The sequence below is a fragment of the Balaenoptera acutorostrata genome, chromosome 15 (genome assembly GCF_949987535.1).
Source record: "Balaenoptera acutorostrata chromosome 15, mBalAcu1.1, whole genome shotgun sequence".
Taxonomy (NCBI): Eukaryota; Metazoa; Chordata; class Mammalia; order Artiodactyla; family Balaenopteridae; genus Balaenoptera; species Balaenoptera acutorostrata.
This window is the reverse complement of record NC_080078.1, coordinates 51,842,146-51,852,773: the sequence shown is the minus strand read 5'-3', so window position 1 is coordinate 51,852,773 and position 10,628 is coordinate 51,842,146. Positions and strand designations below refer to the sequence as shown.

General features: G+C 40.2%; 1 long non-coding RNA gene across 1 annotated transcript in view; it reads left to right on the top strand.

The window, feature by feature from the left end:
• The first annotated feature begins 756 nt into the window (after positions 1 to 756).
• The window catches only part of LOC130704878 (uncharacterized), a 48,269-nt gene continuing 38,397 nt past the window's right edge, over positions 757 to 10,628 (top strand). Inside the window, exon 1 of the long non-coding RNA XR_009005427.1 lies at positions 757 to 915. This is a non-coding gene — a long non-coding RNA (uncharacterized LOC130704878). The remainder of the gene's footprint in view (positions 916 to 10,628) is intronic.

The window sequence follows — 10,628 nt, the reverse complement described above, 5'->3', positions numbered from 1 at the left end:
TTTATTTTCCAACCTGTGTTTTCTATAATCTTCCCCTTCAAAGATTAGGGAGACTTTTCCCATCCTTGTGCTAGTAATTTTACGGGGTCAAGAAGCACTCTGTGAATGGACTTGAGGACACGGGGAGGGGGAAGGGTAAGCTGGGGTGAAGTGAGAGAGTGGCGTGGACTTATATATACTACCAAATGTAAAATAGCTAGTGGGAAGCAGCCGCATAGCACAGGGAGATCAGCTTGGTGCTTTGCGACCACCTGGAGGGGTGGGATAGGGAGGGTGGGAGGGAGACGCAAGACGGAGGAGATATGGGGATATATGTATGTGTATAGCTGATTCACTTTGTTATAAAGCAGAAACTAACACACCATTGTAAAGCAATTATACTCCAATAAAGAGGTTTAAAAAAAAAAAAAAAAAGGAAGCACTCTGTACTACAGGAACACTGCGTTTTATTTTTCTCTCGATCACCCCTGCTGTCTAGCACAGTGGGTAACTGATTCTTCACGGACCAATGATGTTCACTTCGTTCTCGGCCTCTACGTAATCGTCCTTTGCCGCCATTTTTGTTTTGGGCTCTCGTTGAAAGCCGCGAGATCCTGCTCAGAGGCCATTTTTCTTTTGGGCAGATTCCGCGCGCTTCCCGGGCCGCTCGCTTAGTATTTCGCCGCCATCTTCAATCCTGGTTGTGGCTTCAAATTCGCAGTGAAGCAGCTTAGGTCATTTTGTGTTTGGGCGGTGGCAGAGTTCCTCTACGCGCCGGGAGCCCGGGGAAGCGGGAAGTAAGCCGGAAACGCGAATTCCCAAGCTTCTAAAGGTTGGCTTGAGAGCCTGCCGCACAACTAGGTACTACTTCACCAGTTACTCTGGACAATAACAAAACAAATAAAAGCCCGAACCCAAACCCTCTCACCATCATAGGTAAGAACTTGGAAATGCTGACAACCTAAGATATTCCTTCCCTTGAACTAAACTGTTTGCCCATCTCCTCTCCCCCTCTGGTTTTTTCCTTTGATTAGTGAACCTTTTCTGAATCCTTCTCCCTCTGCTTCCACCTCTCTCCATGGTTTTAAACATAAGGGTAATTAAATAAATTTTTTAAAAAAACAAAACAAAACATAAGGGTACGGGAAGCCTGGGCTTGACAGTGGAGGTGTTGGTTTGGAAAATTCTTTTTTTTGGGGGGGGGAGGTGGGACAAAATGGAGTACAGTGAGTGGGCCAGGTATTTGTATCAAACACCTATATGTACAGATAGATTCCCCTTTCCAGACATTTTTTGGGTTGTGACATAAATATAGATTGTGTTTGTATATACTTATTCATTCATTTATTCAGTACATTTGTTGAGTACCTAGTGTGCACTAGGCCATGATGATTCTGCGTAAATTAAAATAAAACCCCTTTATCTCATGGGGCTTACATTCTGTCACCTTGACAGCTACTGGGTCGGGGCAAGTAACAGTATTCTATGGTTCTTAGTCCTGCTACACTATACAAACAAGTAACAAGTATTCGCTTGCTCCTTCCTCTATTTCCCTCCTCCTTTTATTTTCCCCCGGACTAGGAATAAATCGTATTGACAATTATTTCTTGGATCCTAGACATAACTACATTTGCAGGCCAACTGGCTAATTTTACAGCCAATATTCAAGTTACTTAAGGCCTTGTTGCTCCAAGTGTGGTCTATCTATCACCTGGCAGCTTGTTAGAAACACAGTCTGACTCCATCCCCAGGCCCACTGAGTCAGAATCTTCCCTACGAAGTGCACCTTAAGTTCAGAGACCGCTGATTCCTGCATGGACTGAAGACAAAGACTGTCTCTTTTCAACTTGTGCTTCTGAAACAATATATGGTCAGTTTATTCCATACTTTAAATGCAGTGGACACATGGCACGTTTTTTCTGTGCTTTTATCCATCAGCTTCATGTCAAGATGCCAATTTAGCATTCTAAAAAGTTGAGAATGTCAGTCCCGTGCATTGTTATGTAACTTTTGCTGTGATAATATCTCATGTACTTTGTGCATATTTTTAATTTATTTAAAGTTGAACTCAAAATCCTACAGGTATTCAGTAGTTCAATATCAGCTTGGAAAACTTTGGGCCATAGTTTACCAAAGCTGTTTTGGCACCTTGCTTTCATCTGTCTTTTTAAAATGAGAACTCTAAATCTAATATGTCTTGGGGTTTCTCAACTTTAGCTGCTCATGAAAATCATGTGGGGCGCTTTAAAAAAAGACTCCAGGCCAGTATCAGTCAGAGGTTGTGATCCTGTGGATGGAATTCAGGAACTAGTAAGGTATTTGAGAAATAGCAAATGACTTTCACATTTTCCACGTTGCTGTATGTTCGGTTTTTCTCCCTTACAGATTTACTTAAAATAATTAGGAATTTGAAGGCAGTGAAGAGAGTTGGACTGGGAATGTGGTAAACCAACTTCCTAGTTGGTTTGACCAACCGATCAACTTGCCATTTATTCTGTGTCCTAAGCAAGTTGTCCAGCTTTTCTGTCTCTCCTTCCTCCATCTGTTAATTGGGAAAAGAAGACTGAAGGTCCTGTTGTGTTTTATTTAGTCTTGTGTATGCTACAAAATGTAGTGGATATTTATATTCTGTGAATGTGAGAAAGAAAAGTATATTGCAAGTGCAATATTCATTGCTTCTGATTTTCCTGTACTGTTTCTTATATTGTATATGCCAGTAAGCACAGTGGGTACAGAAACGAACTCTAGAGCCAGACTCTCTGGGTTCAAATCCTAGCTCCTCCAGCTACCAGCTGTGTGACCTTGAGCTGATTACTTAACCCCTCTGTGCCTCAGTTTACTCATCTCTAAAATAGTGTTGGTATGAGGGTCAGATAAGTTAATGTAAGAAAAGTGCTTAAAATAGTGCCTGGCACATAGTCACAGCTATGTAAATATTAATTAGCTATTGTTATATTTAAGTCTTTGGATTATTAAGGTTTTGTTCATTAATGCAGATCACTTAAGGGGAAAGGTATTGTAGTTTCATGACTTTTCAGGACATATACCTGCTTGGAAAAGAGGGTGGTTTAAAGACAATATACCAAGCCAGGAAGATCTGTTTTGTTTTTTTTTTTAATGGTCTTTTTCCCTTTTTCAAACAGCTTTATTGAGGTATGGTTGTCATACAGTAAATTGCACATGTTTAAAGTGTATAATTTGGTGTGTTTTACGTGTATACAGCCATGAAACCAACATGCCAGTCAAGGTAATGAACATACCCATCACCCCCAGAAGTTTCCTCTTGCCCTTTTGTAATCCCTCTGGCCTCTTTCTTCCAAGCAACCACCTGTTTTCTGTCACTCTAGATAAGTTTGCATTTCCTAGCACTTTATCTAAATGGAATCTTAGAGTATGTGCTATCTTGGGGGGGTCGGGTAGTGTCTGGTTTCTTTCACTCGTCATAATTGAGAGCCGTCTTTGTTGTTGCAGGTGTCAGTGGTTCATTCCTTTGTAATTGCTGAGTAGTATTCCATTGCATGGATAGACTAATTTGTTTGCACATTCGCCAATTGAAGGGCATTTGGGTGGTTTTTATTTTCATGGTGCTCATTTTCACATTGGAAAAAAAATGTCTAATCATTTGGTGGCCAAGCCTTCCATATACAGAGAAAGCAAGAGGTGCCAGTGGTAAAATGTGTTTGTTTGGGACTTTGTCTTTGCCATTGCGGAGTTTATGAATTCATGTTTTCTGAATGAAACATGTAATAGCTTCTTAAAGATGCAGAACACATGCATTGAGTTTTTAGTGGATTGCATCTCTTTTTTATTGAGATATAATTTATATATAACATTATATCAGTTACAGATGTACAACATAATCATTGGATATATGTATATATAGTTGGACAACTTGGGCATCAGGGGTGCCAACCCTTTGTGCTGTTGAAAATCTGCATATAACTTTACAGTGCACCCTCCCCTTCCCATATCTGAGGTTCCACATCCTTGGATTCAACCACCTGTGGATCTGTAATACCGTAGTATGTATTTATTGGGGAAAAAAATCCAAGTGAAGTGAACTCTCACAGTTCAAACCCATGTTGTTCAAGGGTCATCTGTATATAATACTGTATATTATTATTAGTGGTCACCACACAGTACATTACATTCCCAGGACTTATTTATTTCATAACTGGAAGTTTATACCTTTTGACTCCATTCACCCATTTCACCACCCCTTACCCCCTAACAACCACCAGTATGTTCTCTGCATTTGAGTTTGGTGTTTTGTTTTGTTTTGTTTTAGATTTCACATATAAGTGAGATCATATGGTGTTTGTCTTTCTCTGTCTTACTTTTTACACTTAGCAGAATGCCCATTCATGTTGTCGCAAATGGCAGGGTTTCCTTCTTTTTTCATTACTGAATAATATTCCATTGTGTGTGTGTGTGTGTGTGTGTGTACACACCACATTTTCTTTACCCATTCATCTATCATGGACACTTAGGATGTTTCCTTGTCTTGGTTATTGTAATTAATGCTGCAGTGAACATGGAGGTGCAGATACCTTTTCAAGTTAGTGTTTTCCTTTTCTTCAGATAAATACCCAGAAGTGGAATTGCCAGATCATATGATAGTTGTACTTTTAATTTTTTGAGGAACCTCCATACTGTTTTCCACAATGGCTGCACCAGTTTACATTCCCATCTACAGTGCACGAGGGCGCCCTCTTCTCCACATCCTCACCAACACTTACTTGTTGTTTTTTTGATGATAGCCATTCTGACAAGTGTGAGATGACGTCTCACTGTGGTTTTGATTTTCGTTTCTCTGATGATTAGTGATTAGTCCATTTCATACATAAGGAAACCTGAGATTTAGAGGTGCTGAGTACGCTATCTGAAGTCACATGAAAAGGTAGGCTTTGAATGCATGTCTGTTTTACTAGAACCTGAGACCATGACTGCCTCATGGGTCAGTGCCTATGTCTGTTTCTGACAAAGTATTAAATAGAAATTAGATGTTGTTTATTAGTGAAGCATCCCACACAGGGCCAGGTGGGGATTTTCTGTGGGCCCAGCAGGAATGGGAGGCCCAGATCTTGGGTCAACTGACCAGGTTAAGGGTATAGAGTGACTAAAAGGTAGGACTGTTCTGTGGACTTAATCTTGGTGGGAGATTTCAATATTTGACCTACATTTAAAGAAAAGGAAAAGAAAAAAAAAACACCTAATTTTTTTGGTCGCTTGTATTGCCCTCCTTTTATTGTTGGCATTTCCCCGTTTGTCTTTTTTGTTTTTGTTTTTGAGCCCATTTTGGCATTCAAAGTTACCATATGAATAATAGGAAAAGCTGATTCTTTTTTTTTTTTTTTTTTTTTACACTGCAGTTACCTTTTCAAATTTTATCTAAGTTGTTGCCAGCAAGATCTCTGCTCATTTGTCATTTTTCCTTGGTATTTTGTTAAAGTTTGTGATTCCTTCCTTGATACTGTCCTTTTGCATGTGTGTGATAAAATTAGATTGGGGGAGTAGGGGCAGCAGGTTATGAAATGATTTCTCATTCTTGAATTACAGTTTTTCCTTCAGAAGTTCTAGGGCCTTTGTTGTTTCTGCTCCCATAGGTAATGAAAGTTTTTTAAGACGATAGAAGGAAGTATAATTTTCTTTTTTTTTTTTTTTTTTTTTTTTTTTTTTTTTAAAGGATTTTCTTATTTATTTATTTATTTATTTATTTTTGGCTGTGTTGGGTCTTCGGTTCGTGCGAGGGCTTTCTCCAGTTGCGGCAAGCGGGGGCCACTCTTCATCGCGGTGCGGGGACCGCTCTTCATCGCGGTGCGCGGGCCTTTCTCTATCGCGGCCCCTCCCGTCGCGGGGCACAGGCTCCAGACGCGCAGGCTCAGCAATTGTGGCTCACGGGCCCAGCTGCTCCGTGGCATGTGGGATCTTCCCAGACCAGGGCTCGAACCCGTGTCCCCCGCATTAGCAGGCAGATTCTCAACCACTGCGCCACCAGGGAAGCCCTAATTTTCTTGATAAAAATTGAAATCTGAAGATTAGAAGCCTAAAGTTAATTTCTGATCTTTTTAATCTGGAGTAGTTGCTTTGGCTTGTGACACAGACCAGCAATGCTAGAAGAAAGACAAATGTGAATTTCAGAGTGCCTTGGATTTTCCCACAGAATAATCTAGAAGGTCACTGACTTTCTTTATTAGAGTTTATCTCTGCTTTGTATTTAAATGACAGGACAATCATGTGATATTGTTTAATCTACTTCCATTCCCTCCCAAAATTAATTTTCTTAAGGATTTTAGGATCTTTTCCTCTCCAGTAAAGACACACATGCACACTTATTTTTGGTGGCGTCAGACACTATCAAAGTCTCCTCTTTGTGAAAGATTGCCTGTTTTCAGGTCAGAGAAAGTGGGCTCAAGAATGCAGGATATAGGATGAGATGTTATTTGTAAGACTTATATAGTTCAACTTCTCAGTATGCTTATGTAAATTATATGCTTTTAGATATTTGGAAACTTGATCTTTTTGGAGATTGTCCTGAACATCTTAAAAACAGGGTATAAAATAAAAATTCCACTGAATGTAGACTCAAATTGGCAGCTCTGATAGGAAGGCTTTTTAACATTTATGCTTTAAACCCCAGGCACTGAGCTTGCTGTTCCCTCCTGAAAGTAACTCTAAGAGCCTAGGAAAGTAATTTTTTAAGGTGCGTGTTTGCTTTCTAAATGTGTGTGTGCACATCTATCTTTTAATGATCAGAAAACAAGTCCAGAAAAACCTGAAGATGTTTCCAGGGTAAAACTTAATTAATACAGAGGCTAATAATATCTTTTCCATTCAAATGAATGTTAGGATGTCAGTATTTTAAAGGCAAAAACAAAAAGCACTGAAAACCTCACATTTATGGCCTTCAACCATGTGTCTGTTGCCCATTATATTCAATGTAAAACGCTTCCATCTTCTGTTTACGTTTATATGCATATCAGGTCTCTCAACTTTGGCTGCATGGTATGTGTAACTTAAGTGTTATCTATGTATTGAAATAGGACCAGAGTGCTTTGACCTCCTTTTTAGAGGGCTTACTGTGGAATTTGGGATTTGGAGACAGTAAAGATGCATCAGATTAATAGGTATAAATCTAAAAATATAATAATAACACAGTCCGTAGCCACTGATTTAAGTAACCTCAGCAGACTCAAGTTAGCAGACTTGATGGATACCTGTGCCGTGCTCCAGGTATCAGAGAGAATGAGGATGGATCCTGACCTCAGGAAGCTTATGGTCAGACTGAGGAGAGAGAGAGGCTGAGGACCAGACTTAGGTGTGAGAGGAGAGGGGGTGTAAGAACACTGCATGTTCAAGGGCACGTGCCGGCATTGGCCGTGTGGAGGCCTTGAAGCTGTGAAGGTGCCTGAGCTGAGAGGTGGAGGTGTGGGCAGGTGTGGTGCTATGGGAGACCTCGGTGAAGAGCTTTGAAGAGGGGACACCTGCTCAGATACCTCTAGTGATGGGTCAGGGGATGGAGAGCTGAAAGGATGGAGACAGGAGGTACTTGAAGAGGCTCTGGTTGCGGGGGACCTTCAGGATAACCAGCTCTTTGGGATCTGGGAGTTCCTGGCATCAGCAAGTCATGATTTTCTTCCTGTGGGAGGCAGACGGGACCATCTGTGACTGTCATCTGTGCTGTCCCAGACGACAGGCACTGAGAGAAGAGAGCAGTGTGTGCTGTCCCCAGATTCCCTGGCAAGTGGTCTTTCTGTATTTAGACTTCAGCTTTCTCAGGTTTTATAAAAGGATAGTGAAGGACATGGCCCTCACCTCCCCAGCGTGGTTGTGAAGGCAGAAATAATACAAGGGATCAGGAGACTCCCACCTCCACCCCCACTGCCTTGCCAGACCTGTGGAGACTTGGCTGGGAGACGGGAGCCTAGCTCTGCGCATCTCCTTTGCCCGTTTTTCTATTGGATCGTTTTATTTTGACTACTCATCCTTTGCTTGTTATACGTCTTGCAAATATCTTCTAGTTTGTGACTCTACCACATACCCCACCCCCATTTCTTTACGATGTGTTTTTTTAAAAAAAATAAATTGATTGATTGATTGATTGATGGCTGTGTTGGGTCTTCGTTGCTGCACGTGGGCTTTCTCTAGTTGTGGTGAGCAGGGGCTATTCTTTGTTGTGGTGCGTGGACTTCTCATTGTGGTGGCTTCTCTTGTTGCAGAGCATGTCCTCTGTATCCTCATCAACATTTGGTGTTATCCCTATTTTTTTTTTAGCCATTCTGGTAAGTATGTAGTGATGTGTCATTGAGGTTTATTTTGTATTTCCCTGTTGGCTAATGATATTGAATATCTTTTTTTAATTGAAATATAGTTGGTGTACAATGTTATGTTAGTTTCAGGTGTACTACATAATTGTTTGACATTTGCATATAGTATGAAATGATTTGAATATCTTTTCACATGCTTATTTATTATCTGTTTCTCCTCTTTGGTGAGGTACCTGTTCATGTTTTTTGCCCACTTTTTGACTGGATTGTTTTATATTTTACCGTTGAGTTTTGAGAGTTCTTTATATGTTCTAGTTTATAAGTCATTGACTGGATGTGTAGATCGCAAATATTTTATTCCAGTCTGTAGAGAAGTTTTAATATTAATATGGTCAAATCTACTATTCTTTTTCTTTATGGATTGTACTTTTTGTGTCTAGTTTAAGAACTCCTTCCTTTCTCTGAGTTCATGAAAACATTTTCTAAAAGATTCAAATTTTATTTCAAGTGCAAATTTTATTTATTTTATTTTTTAAATTAATTTTTACTGGAGTATGGTTACTTTATACATTTGAGTTTTTAGCTCATCTGTAATTGATTTTTATGGTATTAATTGTTCTTTAAACATTTGGTAGAATACATCTGGGCCTGTGTGACGTATCAGTCCAGTTTTATTTTTTTCCAAATGGATAAACAGTTGTTGGACCACAGTTTATTGAATGAATAGTCTCTTTATTTCCCACTGATCTGCAGTGCTTCTCCCATCATTCATTTGCATGAACCTGTGGGTTTTTTTCTGGTCTGTGAAGTCTGTTCCTTCGGCCTGTTTGTTTACCCCTTTGCCAGCACATTATTTGATTTACTATAGCATGGTGGTAGTTTTGCTAGAACTGGTAATACAAACTCCCTCCTTTGTTTTCCTGTCTTTTTTTTTTCTCTCTCTCTCATGTATCTTAGTTCTTTTTGCTCTTCCTCAGATTCCCTGTTCAAGATTGTGGCTGGGATTGCATTAAGTTCGAAGATCAATGTGGCAGGGTCTGGCACATGCCTTACTAAGTTCATTCCTAGGTATTTTATATTTGTGGAATGCTAGTTTAAATGATATTTTCAGAAGTCTACATTTTCTGCTTGTTTCAAAGAAATTGCTTTTAAGATTCATCAGTAAGCACGTTTGCTACATTTTTTTGTAGATGCTCTTTTCACATTAAGAAATTTCTATTCTTAGATTTCTGATGTTTTTCTTTATTTTTTTCTATTTTCATTACAATGATCATGTGCTTTTACTCTACTTCAGTTTTTAAGTATGGTAGTTTTTCTATTATTAAACCAACCTTGCACTCCTCGGAGAAACCTCACTTGGTTCTGGAGTATTTTTTATACGTTGCTTGCTTCAGATTGCTTCTGTTTGTTTAGGATTCTCGCTTCTCTGTTCAGGTATAGAATTGGCTGTGATTTCCCTTCCTTAATCTGCCCTTGTCTGGTTTCGCTCTCAGGGCTTCATAAAATGAGTTGTGTGATGGGAGGGGGCTCTCTCACTCTCTCCTCTGGAATCATTTGTACGTTGGCATCATTTGTTCCTGGAACAGCTGTTGGATTTTGGATCACAGAGGTTTAGAAATGGAAGAGACCGTAGCGGTCAGCCTGTCCAACGGCATTGTTCTACTGAGGCAGAAAGAATTAAATGCTGAGGCTCAAGTCCAGAAGGCATGGTCCACTGTAGAAAACCTAATCCTGAAGTAAAGGTAACAGCCGTTCTATTACCTAAGACAGAGGGCTCGAAGCCTTCACATCAAAGACCACGCAAGTCCATGGAGAGACTTGGAAAATATCCCACCACCCTGACAAACTGGTCCCCAAGGTTTCTGGGGGTCACTGGATTACGTTGAAGAACCCAGAGGGGAAAGGGAACCTTGGGAGGCATGCCCTCTGACAGCTCATGGAAAGCCGTGGCAAACAGGCAGAGGCCTCCCTGGCTCCACCGTGGGCAGCTCTGTGTAGGCACGGCTCAGCAGGGCATTAACATATATATCGCCCATTGTGACGACAGGTGATAATTTTCATCTGGAATATTCACTATGTGGTATTTTTTTATGAAAGTTGGGAAAGATTCAGTATATTTTTTTGAAAATTTCCCTAAAAACAGCCAAAATAAAATAGTCTCAGTTCCTGTATCTGGAATATTTCTTCATCCAACAGACTTTCTTGAGCACCTTCTATTGTTAAGCAGTGTCCTGAGGGCCGGTCACCTTTGATAACTTGCTCCTTCCAGGATGGGTAAGCGTGCTTTTACCATATTTGGAAATTAGCAAATTGGTTTGGTTCATTTCAGATTTCAGTTCGTCATGTAGTTCATTTCCAGCACCTGTGCCCAATGCTGTACTG